This window comes from Thermobia domestica, chromosome 18 (genome assembly GCF_964235325.1).
Source record: "Thermobia domestica chromosome 18, izTheDome1.hap1.1, whole genome shotgun sequence".
Taxonomy (NCBI): Eukaryota; Metazoa; Arthropoda; class Insecta; order Zygentoma; family Lepismatidae; genus Thermobia; species Thermobia domestica.
In genome coordinates, this window is record NC_137471.1 from 153,356,321 (window position 1) to 153,383,844 (window position 27,524).

The window sequence follows — 27,524 nt, forward strand, 5'->3', positions numbered from 1 at the left end:
GTACAATACCGTACAAACAAGTACGACAGTTTCTGGTTGAATTCGACATGGTGGGAGGGCTATCAATTAGAGAGCCCATAGTTTGTTATAGTTTTGGCGGGGCCACATTTATGTGCAAACGAAAATTTCAGCTGCACATTTCTGTACAAAGGCGTAAAAAAAAGTGCGACAGTTTGTGGTTGAATTGAACATGGTGTGAAGGCTATCATTTAAACAGCCCCCCCTCTGTTTTCGTTCTGGCGGCGCCCCTAATTGTGTACAAACAAAACTCTCCCCTGCACATTTCTGTATAACTATATTCAAACGATTGCGACAATTTGTGCTTAAATTGGACATGGTGGGGGGCTACCATTTACACATCCCCCCATTTTGTTTTCGTTCTGGCGTCGCCCCTAATTGTCTACAAACAAAAATTTCGCCTGCATATTTCTGTACAAACGATGTACAAATGATTGCGACAATTTGTGATTGAATTGAACGTGGTGATTGGGCTATCACTTAGAAAGCCCCCCACTTTGTTTTCGCTTTGGCGGCGCCCCTAATTATGTACAAACGAAAATTTCGCATGCACATTTCTGTACAAACGATGTAGAAACGATTGAGACAATTTGTGATTGAATTGGACGTGGTGGTAGGGCTATCACTTTAACAGCCCCCCACTTTGTTTTCGTTCTAGCGGTGCCCTTAATTATGTACAAACAAAAGTTTAGCCTGCACATTTTTGTACAAACGATGTAGAAACGATTGTCACAATTTGTGATTGAATTGGAAATGGGAAGCTAACATTTAGACATCCCTCACATTGTTTTCGTTCTGGTGGCGCCCCTAATTGTGTACAAACAAAAATCTCGAATGCACATTTCTGTACAAACGAAGTACAAACGATTGCGACAATTTGTGCCTGAATTGGACATGGTGGGGGGCTATCTCTTAGACAGCCCCCACTTTGTTTTCGTTCTGGCTGCGCCCTTAATTATGTACAAAGGAAAATTTAGCCTTCACATTTTTATACAAACGATGTAGAAACGATTGCGACAATTTTTGCTTGAATTGGACATGGTGGAGGGTATCACTTAGACAGCCTCCACATTGTTTTCGTTCTGGCGGCGCCCGTAATTATGTACAAACAAAAATTTCGCCTGCGCATTTCTGTACAAACGATGTAGAAACGATTGCGACAATTTTTGCTTGAATTGGACATGGTGAAGGGCTACCATTTAGACAGTCCCCACTTTGTTTTCGTTCTGGCGGCGCCCCTAATTGTGTACAAACGAAAATTTGGCCTGCACATTTCTGTACAAACGATGAAGAAACGAATGCGACAATTTGTGATTGAATTGGACATGGTTGGAGGCTACCACTTAGACAGCCCCCACATTGTTTTCGTTCTGGCGACGCCATTACTTGTGTACAAACTAAAATCTCGCCAGCACAGTTCTGTACAAACGATGTAGGAACGATTGCGACAATTTGTGATTTAATTTGACATGGTGGAGGGGGTACCATTTAGACAGCAACCCACTTTGTTTTCATTCTGGCGGCGCTATTAATTGTGTACAAACAAAAATTTCGCCTGCACATTTCTGTACAAACGATGTAGAAACGATTGCGACAATTTGTGATTGAATTGGACATGGTAGAGGGGATATCATTTAGACAGGCCCCACTCTGATTTCGTTCTGGCGGCGCCCCTCATTGTGTACAAACAAAAATTTCGCCTGCATATTTCTGTACAAACGATGTAGAAACGATTGCGACAATCTGTGATTGAATTGGACATGGTGGACGGGCTAATATTTAGACAGCCCGCACATTGTTTTCGTTCTGGCGGCGCCCCTAATTGTGTACAAACGAAAATTTGGCCCGCACATTTCTGTACAAAAGGTGTAGAAACGATTGCGATAATTTGTGATTGAATTGGACATGGTGTCGGGGGCTAACATTTAGACAGTCCCCCACTTTGTTTTCGTTCTGGCGACGCCCCTAATTGTCAAAAACGAAAATTTTGATTGCAGATTTCTGTACAAACGATTGTGACAATTTCTGATTCAATTGGACATAGTGGGGGACTACCACTTAGACAGCCCCCACTTGTTTTCGTTCTGGCGGCGCCCCTAATTTTGTACAAACGAAAATTTGGCCCGCACATTTCTGCTCAAGCGATGTGGAAACGATTGCGACAATTTGTGATTGAATTGGATATGGTGGGAAGGCTACCATTTAGACAACCCCCAGTTTTTTTCTTTCTGGCGGCGCCTCTAATTGTGTACAAATGAAAATTTCGCCTGCACATTTCTGTACAAACGAAGTACAAACGATTGCGACAATTTGTGATTGAATTGGACATGGTGGGGGGCTTCCACGTAGACAGCCCCCACTTTGTTTTCGTTCTGACGGCGCCCCTCATTGTGTACAAACGAAAATTTCGCCTGCACATTCGTTTACAAACGATTGAGACCATTTCCGATTGAGTCTGATAATGGGGGGGCTGTCTAAATGGACGTCTTTTTTTCACCTCAACTGTAATTAAATTCTTCCTCGAAAAAATCTGTAATCAACACTGTCAGTAGTTACGTCCTCGACTAATATACCTTTACAAGTACAGCTTTATTTTCGTATGTTTTTCAACAGTTAACCAATTTAAAACTATCGCAAACAAGAATATGTAGTCAACTTGTTAAATACTACGCTTCGCAGGAACCCGTTCAGCGCGTGCAACAAGCAAAAACAACATGTTTAGCGTCTCACAAATGAAAAAGGGGAAAAAAGAAAAGCAAAAGGAGCACGACAGTGCCTTATCGCAGTCAGAGCTGACAACATAGTTTCGGTCGTTACTAACGCGAATAGACCTACTAGCGGTGTACAAGAGTTATATAGTTACAATATACGTTGTGCCACAGTAGCGCTACAGGCGGAATGTGCACGAACTACAAATGAATATGGTTCTTACAAGTATCAGTCACTGTTGAAGCCTCTTTACATTCTACACATCCTTTTTTCTCCCACTTTTTGACCTTCACAAGCAGAAGTACTAGGCTTTCCGAGTTCACAACCATAAACTGTTTGTGTACAGAGTACGTTTTCAGTTCTTCGAATGACTCTGCGCGCGAAGAACAGGGGTGATGATCGGGCTACCGAATACGGCAGTCAGAGACACCCGGTTGCAATAATAAATGTAAAATACAAATATAGAGCCTTGACAATGCCGTGAGGATGAATATATATATATATATATATATATATATATATATATATATATATATATATATATATATATATAGTGTTAACGTTTAGTGATTTTCTAATCTTTGATCTAGTAATAAATTGTAATATTCGTTGGCAAATTCGTCTACTGCTGTATACAATCACGATCGCGAAGAATGTAGAGTTCGGCAGTGGCTGTTGTAGTGGGTACCTAGTGTCTAGTGGTGCTCCGTGAGGAACAAGACTAAGTGGGACTTGCTATATACCTACACTAGACTCACCCTTTCTGTTACATTTACACGTACATAGATTCCCTTCTTTTTTATATGCTTTCTTTTTCATTTTACACTTCCTACTTACCCTTAATTTTTTTTTGCCCTGTTAACCTTGGCTTTTTGCCCTCTTTCCCTGTCTGAACTTCTTTCCCGATTTTGACCTTTTTCTGACTTTGACCAATTTCCTGACTTGTGTCATTTTTCCCGATTGTGTCCTGTATTATACTCTACTTTGTTTTTGAATCATAAATCCTCTGTTTGAGGTACACATTTGACAATTTAGCATATGTAGCACATATGACTAGTACGCTGGTGCATTGACTGATAATAGTCATACGACTAGACAAGACAAGAATGTCGACACTGGTCTTAGAAGCTCGTGCCATAGTAAAAGAATTATATAAATATATATATAGATATTTCTCAGTGATCATTCCAAGAAGACAAGATTGCAGGAATAAAATCTTTGTAGGAGCGACCGGTGGTAATTATGTCTAAATCGGCATTTTTACTTCTGCCAAGGTTTACTTTTGGCACACCACTGGAAATAAGTGTTGAACAATTATATTCTTTCACTAATTTTATTCTTATTGTTCCCTAAAAGATTAATGCTAGATGACATGTAAATGTTTCACTTGGCATAGATAGAGTTCAAGGAGTCACTAGAAATAATTTTTTAAAGAATACAATTCTTTTACGATTTGCATATAATTACAAATATATGGATTATAAATTATTTGGATGAATGGCATGAAGTTAGTACAGGAAACAAACCACCCTGCGATAGGTGGCCACTAAAATGCTTTAATGTTATCTAACCGAGTCAGAGCAGAGACATGCAAGTAGGCATATGAGGAGGTTCTTCAAAGACCGGGTGTGTCAGCGACGGTGGGTTTTCGCGTAAGCGTGGGTAGTAGAAAGAACTATGTTTTGGCACTGATACGATTTTCAGTAGCACTTGTAATGGCTTCATACTAATAACACAGCACTTTTAAATATACAATAAACCTTCTGTTCATTGTTCAGACACACCGCTGGTGGAAAATTGAATCTGATAGAGTCACCTTTCATAAGCACTCACTTATTTTGTCTCTCGAAGAGCACTTGTAAAGCTAACATTCAGCTGTATTTAATTTTGTTGCCTGCAGAAATAAATTACTTATGAATATGCGTTTTTATGGAAAGTATTCAATTTAACCCGTAAACTATCTTAACTGTAATGTGCCAAAACTACTCCCGCGCTTTTTTTCTTAAACCTTATACAAAAGTAAAATTGAAATCACATAATCTGAAAAGTTTGTAGTAATGAACTTATATAATGCAGGTCAAGTATAGGTACAACAAATTATGCTAAATTTACAGTTAGAATTGAACATTGCACAGGTAGATACGTTTATAAAGCAAGGGGGGGGGGGAGGAGACGGAATCTGTAGGCGACTGGTTTGAATAGTAAGTAATACAGCTGTATTCTATATTTACAATTGTAGGATTTCTAGTGTAAAATTGTCAAAACTGCTTTACGAATGTTAAACTAATTATCTGTACGAAAAAGGATTGTATTAAATACTATTTTCTCACGGCCTAGCATTTCTGCACAGTATACATAAGCTGTATTTTGATCTTATAAGCGATCGTTTTTAGTGGCAAGCCATTACAAATAATATAAGAAATGTTTCATTGCGAAAATTCACGTATTTAGAATTTTCTCACTTATGGACACACCCAGCCATCACGGTCGCACCTGCTCTATACGAACGCATCCTTGCGCTAGCCGATCAGCTTCGCCCTGCCTGCACTCGGTTAAATAGGATTTGTGCTTTTTAGTGTCCACCTGACACGGCCACTGAGGTTTGTCGGTCGGGTATGGACTCCTGGATTTCGAGTAGAACAACGATGAATTTTAAAAGAGTGCTTATTAAAACAACAACTGAAAATATATTTGTCCGTAAAAGTTGATGGGCACCCCAGAGAGTTTCCTAGTGCTGTGGAGTACCTAGGTTCTGCATTTTCAAGTATTACGAAATACATGTCTGAAATATAAAGAACGTCATAGTTGTCTCTTTATCGAAAACCACAAGTCCGTACACATCATGGTTACCGAAATATTGCTTAATAAATAGCGATCTAATGGGGGTGTGATGTTTGCGTACTAGGTGTTAAAATTTCCAAAATTAATATCGGAGGTTTAAATTCGCAAAACTGTAGTTCTTAAACATTTCCGAAACATATCTTTACAGAAATATTTGTGGTATGTTACAGGTGCTTGTTTACTGAAAATCTCAAGTCAGCACACCTAACGGCTGCTGAGTGAAAATAAAGAGCGACAGCAGAGTTTGCTTACTAGACAGTACTGTTAAAAAAAAAAGAAAGAAACAAAGAATATTTACTGACGCATAACAGTTACTCCAAAAGCGCTATTCCATCGTCACGTGCAGGACATTAACACTACAAATTTGAAGCATTGAATTGTATATTTCTACAAGGTAAACTTTTCTAATATGTGATATGTGAGCAATGCAATCTTAGGAGTACACGTAGGTGATGCTTTTTGTTTTTTTTTTTTGTTTTTTTTTTAAATATAAAATCTGAATTCTTAAAAATTGAATTCTTAGCTCAATATGCGTTTCTTTCAACAAATTTCATATAAGCGAAATACGATTAATATTTACATTAATAAAAAGAGATGTAAACTTTACGCGTGGTTCTGAAGGACACGGCACCGTGTGAATCAATACGCAAAATCTCAATATTAATGATTTCTGAAATGCTAAAGAAAATTTAAAAAATAATAATACTCGAAAGTAGGACAATTTTTGCTCTGCTATTGTTGCACTGAAAACTCTCACAATTAATCCTTACTTACTTTACTTCAGGCTTGCTTTTGTCACAAAAATTATATTATGCTGTACATTTATTTCTTGCCATCTACAATTTAGGTGTAATGCTTGCTCATTTACATCCATCTTATTCAAAAGTTAGTACATGCCTTATACTTTATAAAATAGGTGTTTGTAACACACATTATTTGGTCGAAACGCATATAAGACACATCTTTAACAGTCCTGAAAATTTTACTGCTGTTGCTGACGTTATTCATAGAAGTTAACTTGATTTCTTTGTCCTCTTCCGCTGAGATTTATGCGATGGCTGAATACTTATATGTTTTATTATTTCCGCTAGAAAGAAATTCCACCAACAAAAATGTTCAGTGTGTTATATTTTCAACAGCTGGCCTAATACACGCTATGTTATCATTCAAACCTAAGTCGCTGAGGGGAGCTTCGTGGCCTTCGGCGTAATCATTTTCGAAATCTCAACAAACGTCTAAGATTAAAAATTTGAAGACTATACACGGTTGAAACTCTTATTTAAACGTTTCAACAACAGCCAAATTTTGTCTGTGAAATCCAAGAACAAACTGCTTTGATTGGACTCGTTCAGTTAACAGAATCTTTTTCCATCTATCATTAAGAACTTCTTGGTTTTCTTTAATTTCCGCTGATCATAATAGTAAAATAGATGTATTTTCAAATGAAGAGATTGCTTCGAAATCAGCAGCACATACTACAGCCACTTTTCTTTTTTCTACAAAGTACAATACTGCTCTGTTTGTATATCTCCAATCCCATCTACTGTTCCCTTACCATGAGGTAGCAATGAAGAACCATATCCTTGCATGCCAAAGTCTTGCTGAATGTACATCTTGCACAAGTTAGATAAATTTTTTAAAATTGTGATCCATTACTATCCAGAAATATTTTTATGGCATTTAGCTCAGAAACCTCGTGTTTCATGCCATGTATTATTTTCTTTACACACGCGTAAACACAATCTTTCACATGGCTAAAATCATTGCTTACGACAGCAAATGATCGCACAGCATGTTAAAATAATGTGAAGGCAATGAAAATCGTAATTTGTTTTGTCTTATGCAACGCAGTAATTTTCCGCAAAATCAACTTGCGACATTACTTTGTCATAGTCCAAATTTTCTTCATTTCGTAAAATAGTTTTGACTGAATTTATTTATTTATTTATTTGGGTGTAAATCAGCTCAGACTAAAGCTCAACTAAGTTTCAGTAGACCTCGTTCGACCTTCACGGTCCCTCCATTGGCCAGTTTGTCAGAGTACAATAGATATTCCTATCATAATTAATTAAGATGTTCAGATCACTAGTGCACTTACTGTAGTCACCTATTATATCTCTTTAACTTTTTGTATCACAACAGAATCTTTCAAGAATTCCATCACTACTAGTAGGAAAGGTTGGAGCTTTTTTCTGATAGCCTGAATGAGAAAATTGAAATTTATATGATATTTGCAAAGACATATATTATGTAGCAATTCCCGTGAAAAAACTATATGCACTTGGAGAGGTTCATGAAATTTAGACAATTTAACTTGAATATCAGGATTTTCGTCAACAAATAATTGGTAAGCCTCTTTCACTATAATATTCATGTGACATTTTGCACTTTTCTTTCTCTACCAGATTTTGAAATGAGAATAACGTACTTCCCACTTCTGATATTAGGTGCTTGACAACTGATATAATTTCGTTTGAAGAACTTTTGAATTTTCACACCAACCAGAATAACAGAATTCAGTGATGATTACACCATCTCCTTATTACCGATAAAATTGACATGATAGCATCAAGTGGCGTTAGTGCATCCATTGGATCATCCGATCACTGGGTGGCACATGCTTTCCTGAACATTAAAAAACCGTCAAGAGGGTCATTTGATATTATTCGGTATCGCAAATTTAATAGCTTTAATCACGACGCAATTCTACAAAATGCCGAAACCTTGAACTGTAAACAAATTAAATTTCAGGATTCTATAAATGCTAAAGTTGATTTTCTTCAGACTTCTTTAAAACGTCTGTTCGATCAGCACTCGCCAATGAAAACGGTTCAAGTTTCAAATAACAAATTACCTTATGTATCTGGTAATACTAAGCTGCTAGTGAAAATGCGCGACCGTCCGCTCTGTAGGTTCAAACGCATTAAGTTGCAGTAACATTGGGATGAATACAAAGAACTTTGTAATTTTACTTCGGCAGTTATTCGACAAGAAAAGATTGCGTATTTTTCCTTTCGTATAAATAACGCTAAAAACAACAAAGGCATTTGGTGGACGATGCATAATTTGGGAATAGGTGGGAAAAGTTCATCGTTGAACCTCTCTGAAGATCTAAATTGTAATGGTGTTATAAACCGTCATTTTCTCAAGGCTTCCGAAATCTCAGTAACAAGTAACGATACATTTAATAAACAAATAAAACAGTACAGTTCACTGAAACACGCTGATTGTGGAACTCCTTTCATGTTAAGACCTGTTCATGAACATGAAGTTAGAAGAGCAATTGTTAACATTAAATCCAGTGCCGCGGGCTTTGATGAAATAACCCTATATATGCTTAAAATAGCTTTACCTGTTATCACATATCCCTTAACTAATATTGTGAACTGCTCTTTATCGAATGATAAATTCCCTAATCCGTGGAAACAAACTAAAGTTCTGCCATTACCAAAGAAACCTTGCATTAAATCAGTTAGTGATTTTAGGCCAATAAGTATATTGCCAGTTCTTTCAAAGGTAATTGAAAAGTTATTGCTTCAAAAATGATTTCATACCTTGATAGCTCTAGCATACTTCCATCTGAAGAATCTCGGTTTCGAAAATCTCACAGCACTTGTACTGCTTTGTTAGGTATTAAAGACGATGTGCTTCATGCACTAAATGACTAATATGTGGAAATACAAATTTTATTATACCTCTCAAACGCATTTGACTCTGTCCAGCATGATGTTCTCTTAGCGAAAATGAAATACTATACTTTTCGGTAAATACCATAAAATGGTTCGAATCCTATCTATATAAGAGAAAACAGCAAGTTGCTTTACGAAGTTCCTCTCATTACAAAATTTCTGAAGCTGCTGTTCCTGATAGAAGTGTTCCACAAGGCTCAATTTTAGGTCTAGTTTTGTTTACCTTATACAGTGCAGATCTGGTATATGTTGTACAGCATTCAAAGATATACTGTTACGCGGACGACACTCAATTGTTTATATAAGCTTTGCCTCAGGACTTAACCACAAGTTGTTCGACTCCTCAATCAAGATGTTAATGCTATCAGTAACTGGTCTGTTGATAACCGCCTTGTTATTAATCCCTTAAAATGTACTTATACTGTTCAAGGTTCCGCTAATCATCTGAATAAAATTGTTCCTGAAAAATTAGAATTACAAATAATGGACTCAAACATTAGCTATTCACTTTGTGTAAGAAGTCTTGGAGCACAATTGAGTGATAAACTTTCTATGAATAATCACGTCTCTACCTAATGTTCAAAAGCTCTTGGATTACTAAGAAACTTGTACAAAATACGAGACTGTCTGTCCAAAAATACCAAGCTACTCGTGTCACAAACACTATGTTTGTTTGATTATTGTGATGATGTATATGGCCCACTTCTTACAAAATACAATTGCAATGCAATTGCGATTCAAAAGGTACAAGATTCATGCATCCGCTTCTGTTACAATAGATCATATTTTGCCTACTCTGAACAACAGCATGCTGATAATGTCCAGAAGACGACATTTGCATTATTGCTGTCTCATTTATAAAATTCTTAAAACAACACGTCCCGCGTATTTATATAAGAAAGTCATTGCTAGGTCAACTATTCACACTCAACACATAAAAGAACTATGTTTGATATTGCACACCATAGACTGAAGCAAACCACTGCGGCATTTTCAGTATTAGCTCCAAGGTCATGGAATGCTCTACCAAATGTAGTAGAAGCTAAAACATTTAATTACTTCAAGAAAATGTTAATTGTATTTACTTAACCAACAAAATTTAACTTCAGGTACCCATGATTTGTATTCTAACACGTAAACGAAACAGACTTGACTTACTACACTTTCCTTTTTATTAAATAATCATGCATTTTAGAAATATTTCATCCCCTCCCCATTGTCAATGACACACATAACTTATTTCGTCTGTTATAGTGATGGGCAATGGGAATCTTCCCGGTGGGAAGGAAAATAAAAAAAATGGGAATATTCTTGATTTTTTCCCTGGCATATAAATTCCCGGAAAGAAATTTATTCCCATTTCTTTACTTTCTTTTCCAAATTATAAGAACCAAATGATTAATTATTTATTTTCATTTATAATGATTTAGATCTAGGTTTTTAATAATTTGCAGGTGAAAAGTTGAAACTCGTTGACTTATTTTATATAACTAATTACACGATTTTTAAAATTTCCATTTACACAAGAAAGAAGCAAAGTATTAATTTATGAACCAGTTTGTAAAGTCATCTAGTAATTCTGTACAGACAGAAGTGAAATACTGTCAATACATCTCGAACCACCGTAAGTAATAGATGTCGATCTGTCTGCTGTCTCTGGTTCGAATTTCGCTCTCTGAGAAAGAATCAGATATTGAATAAGGAAATCTATGTAGTCGTAAATACATATAATTTTAAAATGTAGGGTTTACATATCAAAATTAGGGTTGTATCTCAGGATGTTTCATTGGTATCATTGTTTCCGAACCTGTGTTTATTAGGATTTGTTTGCTTCGTTTTACGGTGTATTTATATACCAAGCATTGTTGGTAAATATTTGTAACACTGTGTATATTGTTCGAAATAGCATATCTTCTTAATGTAGAAATCTAATATTACAGTGAGAACACAGTAACAAAGCACAGTGTACCTCAAATCAACATTTTGTATATATGCAATTCCATACTCTGGTAACCTTACGAAATTTTCATGTTTTCTGGCAGTTATCACCCTAATTTGCTTATAACGTTTGAAAACTTCTGTGATTATAATATTAGCGTTAAGTTTAGAAAACCCACTTACGTATAAATTTAAACTATTTAGCGGTGTAAAGGTATGTGGACTTTCTATGCCAAGTGTTTTTCCTAGTACATATTTACGTAATAAAACATATAGTAAGTAAACATACGTTTATACGTAGTGTCTAAATAGAATAAAATAAGAATATAAATCATAAGAATATAAATCATCATTCAGAATATACATTTTAAAGAATCCTGTGGAGACAACAGTAATAAGTATACTGTAGTAAAAACTAATTTTATTTTAAAATTATAATAATAGAATGAATTTTTCTTTGCGTTTGTACATAAATTCCCGGAATATTCCCTGGGAATTTTGTCGAAAAATATCTTCCTATTAATTTACCCATCACTTGTCTGTTATTTATCGGTTTGTATTCGTTTTCATCTTTGTATTTGTATGCTTTTTTCATTACTGCTTTTTTTGTCATTATTCACTTGTATCTCTATGTGTTTTTTGTTGAAGCACCACTTTTTTATCATCTTAATGTATACCTGTATTTTTTTTGTATATCACTGTATCTTTTGTACTCGATTGATTGTATCTTTCTTTTTCTTGTTTTGTATAACTGAATGTATTCCCTTCACAAGGGTTTCGTCCGCTTCAATAAAGCCTTTTTTCCATTTCAGTTTCATCAAGCGCATTATGAATTTTCGTTCTAGTCTGTGTTTTGTCCACTGCAAAGAATAAACTGATAATAGTGTCAGGCATTGTATCATTTAATAGTTTTCTGTCTATGGTTGCCTTTTTCTGTGGATTTAAAGGTAGCTGTTTTTTAAAAATTTACTTACTGTCTTCCCAAGTGCATGAACGCGCACATATGACCCAAATTTTGAACTTTCGGCAGCTTTCTTCGGTTTTTTAACTGCTTTTCACTGTCTCCTTAATCTGCACTTTCTTTTTTTCAGCTTCATTTCGTCGGTTTTTCTTTTCAATCTTTTTAGGTATTACTTGTGCTTTCATCTTCCGTGTAATGTCTCTCTCTTGTTCTCTTTCTTGATGTCTTTCATATTCCTCTTTGTATCCCTTCAGTTTCATTCGCAGCTAACTCAATCCTTCAGGTTTTGCTGATCTGCAACAAAAGACAAATGGAAGAAACTTGTAAGGCTGTGCTCTCGATACTTGACAAATAGGTTTAAATATGCAGTAACTTGGTATGATACAGTGTGTAAGAGACTCATGCTAAGTACAATTTATTAGTTAACTGATGTAAATTCTAAAGCTCATAACGCTTTGAACTACTACAAAATATTGTTAAAAGAATCAAGAATCTCTTCCGTGTGTTCATAACTCAATACTCTTCACTGTAAGCACTTATAGCAACGAACTGATTTGGAATCGAATACCATAAATACATACTTTAAACAGAAACTATGAATAGTATTATCTTCCTCCTAAATAGAATAGTATGTTATAGAATAGACCCTTTAACATCCTATTCCCTTCAATCAGTTTGGCCAAACTGGATCCTTGTATTAATTAAATTGTTTAGGAAACTAATAAAAAAATGATGCAAATGATAACATTTATATAACACCTATTTTTCGTTAAATCATCATACTGGTAGTAATGGATTGACCTTCATTTAAGTAGGTAATGCTCATGCTTAGAAAACGTTAGTACATGGCAATTCATTTTCTATTAAGAATAACCAGTCTACACCAACTTCCCTCTCCACCCCATGGTGTTTCCACTAACACGGGCAAGACATGTTTTCAAGTTGAAATGAATCGAAATATTATTAGTAGCTTCAGTCCAAACTTTTGTAGATGGGAAATGTACGTGCAAATTTCTAATACGAACTACATACGAACCACATTCCCAAATTTAGTAATTCAGTACAATAACAATTTGGTAGTTTTCTTTCACGAGCATGACACTCTAGTTGACGTGTATGTCTTCAATGATATTATAAACAATATTTACCCTGTACACAATCTTTTAACTTCAGATTGTAGAAAATAGCACTTTGAACGGCACGAAGTTACTACAGTCAAATATGCACAATGTACCATAAAGTGTTGTCTATAACAAGAATAAATAAATTCCTCTCAGCTGATATTACAAATTTACAATTTATACTTAAAATTTTGCATGAATTCTGAGTATAAAAAATTATTTTCTTTCCGGGAGAGTAAATTTGGTTTTGTTTCGTTTATATACATTGAAAAACGCATTGGTTTTAACAATTTGTGAAAATTTGGGTACAGGTTCACTTTCGCGTGGAATGGTCCAAGAACACTTATAATCCAAACCAAATGTTCATCTCTATGGGGCTTCGGGGTACCATGAAGTTTGTGAAACTTCAGTTTTCAAATATTTGGAAAATATAACATTACAGGGCCTTGAAGAAAGTTACAGATATGTGTTTACCGAAAGCTGCAAGTCGAAATATCTAAATGGTGACAGAGAAACCATGAAATAATATCAACACCATAATAATGTGGAGTATGCATAGTAGACTGTTCAATATTAAGAAAATTACTGAGACCTAGCAACAACTCCTAAGTGCAGTTTAAGTTCAAGACAAATGTATAACCCTATGGGGTTTCGGCATAAAATTCGGATCGTAGAACTCCCATTTATACATATTTCCAAAACATAGCTTAACGTAGTTTTGAAGAATTTACTCGCTTGTATCCAATGAAAACAATAACTCGATACGTTCAATGTCTATCAAAATATCAAATCACAGTAGATCTACAGTTTGTGTATTCAATTATATAATTTCCGAAACGTTTTATTGAGAGTTAATAAGGACTCCAGAAGGAATTCCAATGGAAAATAATTAGGCGTCTGCATTGAGTTTTGTAATTTCAAGGGATGTAACTCCACGTGGTTTTGAAGTTTGTTACAGATATGTGATTACTAAAATCTTTTAGTTGGTCGCCCAACGTTAGAGGCATACCGTGAAATAAAGGTGTATTAGATGTTAAAATTTCAGAAACAATTACTGATTCCCAACAAAAATTTGAATACGATTCTATTCCGATGGATTAAAAGAATACCTTACTAGTATGTCTATAGGAAGACATGGTCTGAAGAGTGCATAGAGCCGTGTAAGATATTGAAAATTGCATGTCAATATCTAATAAGCAGCAGATATTAGAAATTATATATTTGATGACGTAATAAATATAGAGGCATTCTTCGATTTGGATATTTCGTTCTTTGCTTTAAGGAGTAAAAATTAAAAAAAAAACTAATATATGTACTTTAATAGATAGTCTAATCGGTGGTGTGCTGTTAAGTATGATAAAATCTCTATAGATTAAGTGAGTACCCATTGTAACTTCTACAGAAAGGCAAGTATGGATAGTTCTTCAAGGCAGTTTAAAGAGTGCATGGAGTGTTATAAAAGAATGCAAATTTCAAGTCAATATTTGTCAACGGAGATGTAAGGAATTATATTTTTGATAACGCCATAAATATAGAGACTTATGAATGTGCTTACTTTCTCTTTGCTATTAGAAAAAGAAGTAAAATAATTCATTTATGTAATAAAATAAACTAATAGGCGTTCCCAATTAAGTGATTTCTACAGCGAACTTCCGTACTTCAGTATCGAAAGTTCAGCCACGCAGTTTAAAGAGTACATGGAGCTTGGTAGTACTGTGAAAATTTCATGTCAATATCTAATTTTGGTTTTAGTCTATAAGGAGGAAAAATTCCACAAAGCATGATGCAACCATATGTACCTTATTTGAGTCTGATGGGAATTTTTTAGTTGATTATAGGGAATCGCTATGGCATAAGTGAGTACAATATAATTTCCGTCGAAGGACACGTTCAACATTAGATTTCATTCAAGCACCATAATAAGTGCACCGAACTTTGTTAAAAAGTGAAAACTCTATGTCGATATCTAACATAATAAGCGAGATATTAGAACTGTATTGAATTACGTCAAACGCCTTTATAGATATGAACTAATATGAACTATTTGATCTTTGCCGTAAGGAGAGGAAATATTAGAGAAGTAATATATGTACTTTAATCAACCGTATAACGGGCTTTCCGCAAATAAGTATGACGGTATCTTTATGGGTTAACTGAGTACTCCAGTATAATTTCTGAAAAAGGACTACTTTAATATCGAAAGATATGCCACACAGTTTAAAGAGTGCTTGGAACTGGTTAATTCAGTGCAAATTTTATCTCAGTAGGAGTATTATTAAGAACTGTATTTTTCATGACGTCATAAATGTATTTATCGGAGTTACCTGTTCGTTGTCACACTGAAGACTACTATAATTGTATTGTGAAACGTCGCAATATTGTTCCGTGCAGCATTAGAGCTGTTAACTGCCCAACATTCTCTTCGCTACAAGCTTTCGTGCTCGCCGAAGTCCTTCTGTACTTCCGTTGAGTAGTAGTACCGTAATTAATTTAACCATTCAGCAAAGAATGGTTTTAAGACCAAAAATTTCTCATTAATTGCACTCCACAATGACCTATTTAGATTTCTTTTAAATATAAGAGAAAATGATAGGATGATTTATAAAATATACTGATTAACGTCTTACCTTTAAAGTTTTGTCCTCACACTCTCTCTCTTACTTCACTGCTGAAAGAGGTATATTTTACTGGCGGCGAAAAGTTACGAAGATCACTTTCGTTCTACTACCAAAAAGTAATAAATGATAGGCAGTAGATTTAAGAGAACAAAAAGGAAGGGTGAATGTAAGCACGATGAAAGCTATAAGGAAATTTAAGTCACTACAGTATATCCTCTCCCCTGGGAAAATAAACGAAAGGCATATATTTTTGAATACCCTTATACAGGCGACTGACTACATGGACATTCTCTGTGCCATGGCCTAAACATTTAGAAACGCATTATAATAATTCAATGAAAATATACTTCTTCTGTATTGCCTTAGAAGAAACAAACATGAGATCCATAGTATGGAACAAGAAGGGAAATTTATATAGAATTTATTGCTTTAAGAAAAGTATAATTCCGAATTTTTATCTGATATTTAGATTTGTAATATCTGCGAACCGAGAAGACTAAGTCGACTGCAACACCACCTATTTCTTTAAAGAAAATGAAAGATCATATCGTAGGAATATCAGTCAAGAAAGCTTATAGAAGAACGATTATATACAGGGTGACTGGTAATTCGATGCATTCGTTTCAAGGGGATGTTCTACAAGTACTTGGAAACATTTTCACCTATATGAACCGGGGGTCGCATATCAATAGTTTCTGAGTAATTTGCACATGTGTGATTTCTTTGAAATTTGGTGACTAACAAGAGAAGCACGAAAAAGTTTTACCCTGACCCACTTCCACATATCTTAGACCGATTAAATATTCCATGTGTAATCCTGCATACCTCTGTAGGTCATGTTTTAATGTACAACTCGTAATTCTACACCATTGCTGTGTTATAGGCCCGAACGTGAAGTAAAGTGTATTGGTCCAAAATCTATTACTGCACGTCAGAAAGCAGCGTGGCAACAAGACAGAAGTACCTGCCCCTAGTACATGACTGCATGGCTGGGAAGGGGTGGTGTACGGCCAAGAGAAAACGGGAACTATGACAGATTCCATACACAGGGAATGCATCAGTCTGGCCAAGATTCGAAAAGTGAACGGGTGCGTTCTTTTCTAGGAGGCGGACACCATTTGTCAGCATGCCACGCTCAGATTTCACAGAATCCCGCAACGCACGCAGCAGTGATTCATAGTATATCCTGGTAATTGTGGTACCCTTTGCCTAGAAAACAAGTAGTAATACCTCATACTGATCTCCCCAGAAACGTTATCATTACTTTGGTCGCTCAAGAGTTGAACACGAACTTCCTTTTGTGATGGTACGCCTTCAAGCTATCATTAGCTTCACTAGATTTTTATGCATGTATTTATGCAAGTGAATGATTCAAGGAAGGATTCGGACCTCGCATTTCAGGGTCATCGCATGGGATCCCTGGGAGAATCCCAGCTCGCACCGTGTGGACTTTGTGTTGGACTAACACCGTGCTCGGGGGTTTTCCGTTTCCTCCCACTTTCTTCATTCCACCATTTTCATTTCTCATCATCACCGTCTCCTTTAGCCTAGCCGGCATAAACGTGGGACTAAAATTTAAAGATTTCATTTTCCAGGGTCACATTGATCTTTTAGGCGAGTCTAGTATTAGGGAAGGCACTGTGCCTAGCCTTCTAGAAGGTACAATCCCAGCCTTCGTCTGGTGGGAGTAAAGAAAACCAGTGAAACCAATGACAGCGTGCCGACGTACCACCAACAAAGAAAGTCCGTGTTCAACTCTGAGCGACCAAAGTGATGATCACATTTTATTTCCTGGGCTCATAATGGGGTATTATTACTTCCTTTTCAGGCAAAGGGTACCACTAATACAAATATATACTATGTCTCGCTGCTGTGTGCGTTGCGGGATTCTGTGAAATCCCAGAGCGTGACGAATCTTGGCTAGACGTGCATTACCCTGTGTATAGAATCTGTCATAGTTCGCGTCTTCTCTTGACCGCACAGCACATTCATACTACCTCCTCCCAACTGTGCAGTCATATTCTCGGTGCAAGTACTTCTGCTTTGTTGCCAAGCTGACTTCTGAGGTGCGGTAATGGATTTTGCACCAACACCTTATTTCACGTTCGAATCCATAACACAATAACGGTGCAGTTACGAGCTATACATTACCACATGACCTACAGAGGTATGCAGAATTACACATGTAACACTTCATCATTCTGCGGTATGCGGAAACGGTTCAGATTAAAACTTTCTCGTGCATCTCTCGTTAGCTGCAAATTTCAAGGAAATCACACGTGCAAATTACTCAAACTATTGATATGTGAACTCCGGTTCATATAGATGAAAATGTTCAAAATTATTTGTAGAGTATTCCCTTGCAAGGAATGCATCGAGTTACCAGTCACTTCATATATATATGTATATATAGGGCGGCCCATTTTAATCTTTCCACGGAAGTATCTCGAAAACGGTTGAGCGTAAATGAATCAAACAAAAGCTCAAATAGGAAATAACATAGAGCAAATCGAATGGTGATATCGCGGTGCCACCCAGGGCCGCTCTTCGAGGAAGCCTGGTGCCCAACTTTAAACTTTTAAATGGAATGAGTATTGCCACGTTCGATAGACCTTTAAAAACAAACGTGATGTGGCAAAAGATTTTTCATATCGGTCGCCGTATTCAAAATGGCCTCCAAGATATGTTACCGTATCAGAAAACGTCGAGTAACACTAATATGAAAACGGGTGAACACAAATGAACCAAACAAAAAACTCAAATAGGAAGGCCATGAGGAAAAACTAATGTTGTCGTCGCGGTGCCCCCAGAGCCCTTTTTCATGAGGGGCCAGACCCAACTTATAAATTTTAAACGAAAATATCGGTCAAGAAATACCTCGTTCGATAGATCTTCATACACTAAACAGCGTTGTGGCAAAAAAAATTGTTCATATGGGTCACCGTTTTCATAATGGCCATCAAGACATGGTGCCTGTATCATACAAAACGTCCAGTACCACTAACATGATAACGGTTGGAGATAAATGAATATGATAAAACTCGTATAGGAAATCACAGTTTGTATTTATCATTCCACACCTCGAGAATAATCCAACGGAGAAAAAGATTAAAGTATAAGTGACATAATGCTAAATGGGAAATATAATTGTTAGAAAATTATCTTTCCGATCTCCCTGCGTAAGTGGGTGAAGTGGGAATGAATGGTAAATTCTCAAATGAGAATCCCACTTTCACTTGCAATATGTGTGTTTTTTCTGAAACACTTGGGTGTACAAGTGATTAGTAGTATAATGAACCAATATTGTGCAGACGACTTTAAAGCAAAATCAACGTTTGTACACATTATTCTAAAATTGCTTTGTTCGACAAATTGGTTTCACATTTTAGATAATTCATTTTTGAACAAATCATTGTCTGCAATCGAAACGGAAGGTACCATTTAAGACGAAATTTACATACTTTTTTCCATTAAAACATCTGTCTCTTATAAAAGCACATTTCAGATAATTTTGTTGTGTAGATACAATTTGCAAAGACTAAGTTTCTAATTTGCAATTTCACCGTTCCTTCCCGACCCGCTTCAACAACTTATGGAGGACGTTAAAACGATGATTTTCTAGAAATTAGATTTTCTCTGCATTATGGCACTTTTACTCTAATCATCATCATATCTGTTGCAACATTTTCGAGCCATGAAATGGTAAATACCCTCTGTGATTTTCTACATGAGCTTTATTCTGTTCATCCTTTGTTATCTTCGACCGTTTTCATATTAGTGGTATTGGACGGTTTATCTGATACAGGTACCATGTCTTGTCATTTTGAAAATGGTGACCCATATGAACAATCTTTTGCCGCAACGCTTTTTAGGTTTTAAAAATCTATCAAACAAGGTATTACTCGCGCCATGTTTCTATTTAAAATTCTAAAGTTGGGCCTTCGGCTCCTTTAAAGGGCGGCCCTGGGTGGTATCGCGACAACACCATTCTATTTGCTCCATGGCTTTCCTATTTTTGTTTGGTTCGTTTATGTTCAACCGTTTTACTCTGTGGAGAGATTAAAATGGGCCATCCTATATATATATATATATATATATATAGATAGATAGATATAGAGAGAGTATTAACACAAATAGAATGTTAATTTGAATAAGATAAATAGAAGGACATGTTCACTAAATCTTCAAAAGTATGCATGTAATTGTTATGTATACGTATCTTACTACATACAATCTTACTACGAAAATAATACAATGTAGAAATATATAGTCGTTGGAATGTTTTAAATACAGAAGTAATGATAAATTGCTTCCTTTAAATTACAGTGTATCTGTTTAAGAGCTCGCTTCTCTTGAGGGAAAGAGCAAGAAAATGAAGTTCAGTAGATTCTCCTTTTAAACTGCCGAATTATTCTTAAACAAGATTGACAAATCTTTGAGTTAAAATGTTGATTAGATTGAGCGACATTTGATGAGATTTTATCCTTCGATTTGCATATGCAATTGCCTGTGGTTCTTCAACCCAACACATACCCGACACTAGAATCCGAAAAGATGTACAAAGACAATGAGAAATCATTCTTCTCTGAGGCTGGAGGTTGATTGGATATCTCATGAACGTTATAGAAATTGTCAATTAAAGTAAATGTTATGAAACTTACGATTGGTTTTCAGTAAGTCGTATAAAGGGGCTGACAAAGAGGGAAAATTACCTATAACTTTCTCCAATTAGCCAAACTTAAAAACGCTCTCAGGGTTTTCCTTGTACTAGGAACAGAGAAACAGTAAATTTAATTATATCTAAGGTCCACTTTAATTTGGGAACCAATGATGCCCAAGAAAGTACATTTCATTTTCTACAAATTGACACTTACGGAAGTTAAGGAAAAAAAGCTTCAGTGAAAATTTCACACGTTATTTCCAAATAAATTGTACAATAATACAATAGCGATCACCCTAATTGTTTTGCTAAAATAGAAATACATCACATTTTGGAAAAATAGCAGGTGAATTTTTAAACCCATCAAAAGCAAAGGAATGACATACAGGCGCCACTGTTAGAAAGCTAGTACAATAGTACGGAGAAGGATTTAGGCCAATAGCATAATACCCAGCAGAAAAATCAATTGGGTTGAAACGGCTAGCTTTTGCTACTCTTAAAATGTCTAAAGTACTTTCTGTCTAAATCTTAGAAGAAATCACTTGTTTGATTTAAAGCACTTAGGTCTAACACGGACCTTACCCAACCACAAACTTACCGAACCCAATGAATTATGATGGTTGTTCTTTAACAATTCTTAAACGTATCCCATTCCGACGGTTTGCGATTTCAGGTTGGATTGCATGTGAAATAGACTAAGGCCCAACAACCCACTTCATCTGAAAGCTGAAACTTTTACAACCGCACACCTACATCCTGTGGGGATTTTCAAAAATAGGAAGGGGTATTTTAAGAATAAATAGAAGCTTTTTCTTTAGTGACGTGATCTAAAGTGTGTTGAGAAGAAATTTAACTTTATATTTCTTCGATTACACTGGGTTCTAGATCAACACACATACACTCATTCTAATATCAGTTACATAGTTGTGCACAAGAAATATTTAAAAATTATTCTAGTTTTGAAACAGTCACCAACAGCTACGGCTGGCTTATTTCACTAATTACAATTTCTATTGTAGTTACTCGATAATTATTATATTAAATATTATTACTTCTATTAGAATTGTTAAAAGTAAATTTTTACTCTGTTGAAATACTATCCACGTTTTCACTGCTTTCTTTTCGCACCTTTAGCTTGCCTTGCAAATCTACGCTTCTACAGTTCCTTTTTCAAAATTCGGAAGGTGCTGCTAATCCATTCGTTAACACTGCTAATCCATTCGTTAACAATGAGATTTTTTCACCAGGTCTTAGTCATTTGCGATTAGGCCCATATAGAGGAAACAAGTATCCTATTGTGTTAAATTTTCAGCAACTAATTCAAATAATTCAGAAGAGCTGGGCTTGTTCTTTACGTTATAATAGGTCTCAAAAACCACGTAAACTTTAAGACAGAAAAATATTTTTTATCAAAGATTGATTGTACTTCTGGTATCGTTCTATTTTGTAGAGCAGCATTGTTTCTTAAAGGCGTCAATGAATTCATTTTGCGTTTTTGTTCCGACGATAAAAATTACATCCAAGCTCTTGCTTTACCTAACAAACAACTTTGGATAACCTTACGCTTCTCATCGTCAGTTAGGTGCAACATATCGCCACAACATTGGAAACTTTGTAGAAAGAAATGGGCTGCGCCAAGGCGACCTCAAGAAAACATGGGGAAATCTTTAAGAATCTTGCATTTGAACGTTCATCGTATATTAGTATTAGGCTTAGAACGTAATTAAATGGAAAATTGATATTGTGATCACTCATGAACGATACTGAAGTCAAAGTTTTACCCATATGAATATCAGGAAAAGATATTGATGTACGAACAGCATTTCCAATAGATCTCGAAGGAGGTATTACTGTAAATGCTGTATAAAGAACACTGGTGGATATCGAGGACATTGGCATTCCAGAAACGCAATGATCTAATTGACGAACAACATTAGTAGTGACAGGAGCACCAACAATGACAAAAATAGTATACAGGTAATATAGTTACTCGATAATTATTATATTAAATATTATTACTTCTATTAGAATTGTTAAAAGTAAATTTTTACTCTGTTGAAATACTATCCACGTTTTCACTGCTTTCTTTTCGCACTTTAGCTTGCCTTGCAAATCTACGCTTCTACAGTTCCTTTTTCAAAATTCGGAAGGTGCTGCTAATCCATTCGTTAACAATGAGATTTTTTCACCAGGTCTTAGTCATTTGCGATTAGGCCCATATAGAGGAAACAAGTATCCTATTGTGTTAAATTTTCAGCAACTAATTCAAATAATTCAGAAGAGCTGGGCTTGTTCTTTACGTTATAGTAGGTCTCAAAAACCACGTAAACTTTAAGACAGAAAAATATTTTTTTATCAAAGATTGATTATACTTCTGGTATCGTTCTATTTTGTAGAGCAGCATTGTTTCTTAAAGGCGTCAATGAATTCATTTTGCGTTTTTGTTCCGACGATAAAAATTACATCCAAGCTCTTGCTTTACCTAACAAACAACTTTGGATAACCTTACGCTTCTCATCGTCAGTTAGGTGCAACATATCGCCACAACATTGGAAACTTTGTAGAAAGAAATGGGCTGCGCCAAGGCGACCTCAAGAAAACATGGGGAAATCTTTAAGAATCTTGCATTTGAAACGTTCATCGTATATTAGTATTAGGCTTAGAACGTAATTAAATGGAAAATTGATATTGTGATCACTCATGAACGATACTGAAGTCAAAGTTTTACCCATATGAATATCAGGAAAAGATATTGATGTACGAACAGCATTTCCAATAGATCTCGAAGGAGGTATTACTGTAAATGCTGTATAAAGAACACTGGTGGATATCGAGGACATTGGCATTCCAGAAATGCAATGATCTAATTGACGAACAATATTAGTAGTGACAGGAGCACCAACAATGACAAAAATAGTATACAGGGTGTTTCAAAACAACACCGACAACGTTAAGAAGATGATTTCTGATACCAAGATAAGGCAAAAATTATAGACCAACCTGGGTGCAAAAATGTTTCCATTCGGAGTTGTAGGCTGCAAAAAAATGAATTTTTAAGGTCCATATTTCCAAACGCATGGGACCTACCATAGTCGGGTCAACACTTACTTAAGAACTATTACGTGCTCTATCCAAAAATTCATATTTAAGGATCCTAAGGCATCCGCGTAACTATGTTATAGAGGGAGTTTGGCTACAGGCATATAATTTGAAGTTCTCACTAACTATATAAAATACCGCAGGATTCTGAATATAGATATATGGACAGGGCACATACTAGTTCCTAATTGAAGTCTTCATCTGACCACAGTGGGTCTCATAGTATAGGAGCTATGGAATTTAAAGTTATTTTTTTTCATATTTTCGGCAGCCTGTAACTCCGAAAGTAAGCATTTGTGCGCCCAGGTTGGTCTATACATTTTCTTATCTTCCACTTCTCAAAATGTGTTATTTTTAAACACCCTGTATATTTCCAACATTGAACGTCATTTGGTAACTAAGACCACTAGAGCAATAAATCAAAGATACGTTATGCGTGTAAATCATTCCCATAGAATAGGTAATAAAAGGATTGATGTTTAGATAGGGACCGGATAAAAATACCGTTGTAGCTTTTGTCACAAGAATAAGTAACTATATTGGGCAAACTCATACTAAGGAGAGCGTTACTTTTAGAGTAATTCATGTTATTTATACGATTTTTTATTTATTAGCGTTTAAACTAAGTGTTTGCTTAAAGGGAATTTCCTTCTCAGTCGTTTCATTAGCACTGCTGGAACTTCAACGCGTAACAGATTGAATACAACAACGTAATCGATTAGTGACAACTTCGGTACTATTATCATAAGGAAGTCAAACCTCTATTGCAAGACACTGACTCATTTATCAAGCTAAGGTCCTCCGTGGCTAAGCGGTTAGCGTACGCGCCTTTGGCGTGGGAGACCCGGATTCGATTCCCGGCGGGAGCTCATGTTGTTCGGATTCCACGTTATGCAGTAGGTCCACGTCTCATATAGCCTCACTGCTGAAAGGGACGCTAAACTAAAATCAACTCAACTCCTTTATCAAGCTAGTGATTACGACTATCCAAAAGAACTAAGAAAGACTCAGTAGTTTCCCAAAGAATGCATAGGACTGCTTTATTCTTGCAATGATCTTGATGTACTCTGTAGATTAATTTCATGAAAATCTATAGCTGTACTATTTTTATTAATATCAGTTTCTAAATTTTGAATTTGAGTTTCATGGTTTACTTGTACTGAACTGACCTCATCAATGCGGTTGTCCAAGTTTGTGATTCAGCACATACTTCCTGTCTCATCTAGTTTTCATTTTTTCTACTCGAGAAGTTAAAACTTGCATATCAAACCTAACTTCTTCATAAGTCTTCCAGGTTTCTTTTGATGACTACTACTTAGCCTTTAAATGTGAATTATCATTGTTATCTTTAACTTCCGAAGGAGCATTGCGAGCTGTAACCAAAGGAGAAGAAGATACTGGTACATGTAACTAATTTGTGATCATTTCGTTAGTTTCATTGAATATTAGAGGAAGAATCCTGAATAACAACTTTCCTACAATTCTCTCCATTATATTTAGGTTGGCAGTCAGGTCACAATCAATTGAATGATTACTAACAGCATGATATGATGATATGACACTGTATGTGTCTATGACTAACAGAGGGGAAGTGGAACCATCTGTGAATCAATCATATAAAACTGAATTTTTTCTGCGAGAAGCGTAATTGATCCTCAGAATCGGAAACCGATACTTCCAAGTTTCCTCTAGTTGCTCCTACTATTACCCACAAATTTCATAAACATTCCTTTACAAAAAAGCATTAACAAAAGCTCACGCCAGTGAATAATTCCACCATTTACTCATCTCTCGCTTTACTTACTAAGTGTGCCTTAAATATATACATAAAACCCGTTAGTGTCCTCTCTCTAGCATGACAAGTCCTGCCATCGTCTCCAAGAACTGTAATATACCTAAGACAGAGCATCGTAACTAAAAAGCATGGACCTCCCCGCAGAAATGTCGAAAGGACCTCTCCACGTACTACAGCACAAATTTTTTACTTTAGATGTTCCATCTAGTCTGTCGCTGTTTGCTCATATGTAAGAAATTACACATATTATTAACATATGTCAAACTTTCCTTGCAGAAACGGCACGATTTAAAATAAATTAACACATAAGATATTTACAATTAATATATATAAACTCACCAAAACTTATGGATCCTGCTAACACTTTTGAAACCGGTGAACCTTCTGGAAAAGAATTTGATAACTATTTTGTCAATATGGACATGGTAACTTAATCCTCAGAATTATGTAAGAACTTAACCATCTGCAACAGTATGCTTCAAATATACCCTGACCAGCCAAATATTATTTCAATCTACCTAATATATGGTATGTCCAACTTTAGCTAGTAGAACAGCACCAATGCTAGGGATGGGCACGAGCGAGTTTTTTTTGAAACTCGACTCGACTCGAAACAGACATCTTTGAACTCGACTCGAGAACTTGGCTTGAAAAATTTCCTCCAACCGGACTCGAATTTGGTTCGAGTTTCGAGTCGAGTCGAGCCGAATCGTGTGTGTAGTTCAAGTACTCTCTTCAAGTATCATACCTACACAATAAAATTATTATTAATGACACTACTAATACTACTACTACTACAACTTATTATTATTATTATTATTATTATTATAATAAGGGCCGCCGTGTCATTGGTAGAGCGTTCACCTCTGGTGCATGGGGTCCCGGGTTCCATCCCTGCTTCCGCCAAATGAACTTTGTGATGGATGAATACCGTGTGCATGGGTTTCCTCGGGGCTCGCCCATTTCCTCCCACTTTCTTCATTCCAACATTTCATTCATTTTTCATCCCCCTCTCCTCTTGCCTAGCCGACATAAGAGTAGGACGTAAAACTCAAAGATGTATTATTATTACAGCGTTTTTGGTTCGCAATCGGAAGGTCCCATGCTAGAATCCAAAGTTCAGTATCCTGACAGGTTTTCCAGGATTTTCCTCAGTTACGCCAGGTCAATGTTGAGATGGTACCTCAAAATACAGACCCTGACCGCCGTCCTCCTACTTCCTTTCCCAATGTTGTTATTATTGTTAAATGGTTGAGTGCTCCAGTGTAAAATGGCCTCTTAAGATTGTATCTGGTAGCTTAGTAAGAAATAAATAAATATCTCTCGTTCACTTAATTCTGCAAAAGATGGCTGATGGTGGGCATGAAGTCATACGTTTCCAGGTACATATACACTTCCTAAGAGACCACCACTTTCACGATACTTTTTCGATACGAGACAGATACAAACTTCGTCTCCTAGACTATTGTCATGATCTGTATATGAGTAACTCTAAGACACAATCTATGCTATATTCGCGAAGGGTTTTCTCGAGATTCGTGTAAAATTGATTCAAATGCAAAGTTCTCCGCGGCCCAATGCATATTGCACTAATTTTAATGGCCCATATGTAATTTGCATATTTATGGGACTTCATATATCCGAAATTAAATCATACACTACTATAACACTCGGGATCAAAATTGTTTTTACGCTAGTTTCTTTAGATGGAACTGGACATGAATGTGGGTATATACAAAACAAATTTGATCAAAGAATTGTTGTGAATGAATATTAGTCTAGTAGTACTTTACTGAGCAAATAGGTAGAACGATACGGAGGAGAGATTTAAATCGGATAAGCACAACAGTGGCTTGTGATTGAAGAAGACAAAATTATGTATGTAACACTGCTGTCAGAAATAAGATAAAGTATTAATAATTATAATATATTGTAGATATTCGCTATTAATAATAATAATATAATAATAATAATAATAATAATAATAATAATAATAATAATAATAATAATTTCAGCACGCAAAGTGTCACACATGTAAGTATTTCGTGAAAGCAGGTAAATGAACTTGTTTTCCC

General features: G+C 35.8%; 1 protein-coding gene across 4 annotated transcripts in view; it reads left to right on the plus strand.

Moving 5' to 3' along the window:
* Window positions 1-3,388: 3,388 nt before the first annotated feature.
* Window positions 3,389-27,524, plus strand: part of LOC145674781 (uncharacterized) — a 60,068-nt gene continuing 35,932 nt past the window's right edge. For 2 of the 4 annotated variants that reach the window (XM_081744987.1, XM_081744988.1), the window contains exons 1-2: window positions 3,389-3,963; window positions 5,739-5,962. The gene's annotated coding sequence lies outside the window, so the exon portion shown is untranslated. The remainder of the gene's footprint in view (window positions 3,964-5,738; window positions 5,963-27,524) is intronic. The other 2 variants (XM_081744985.1, XM_081744986.1) reach the window with 1 other exon arrangement.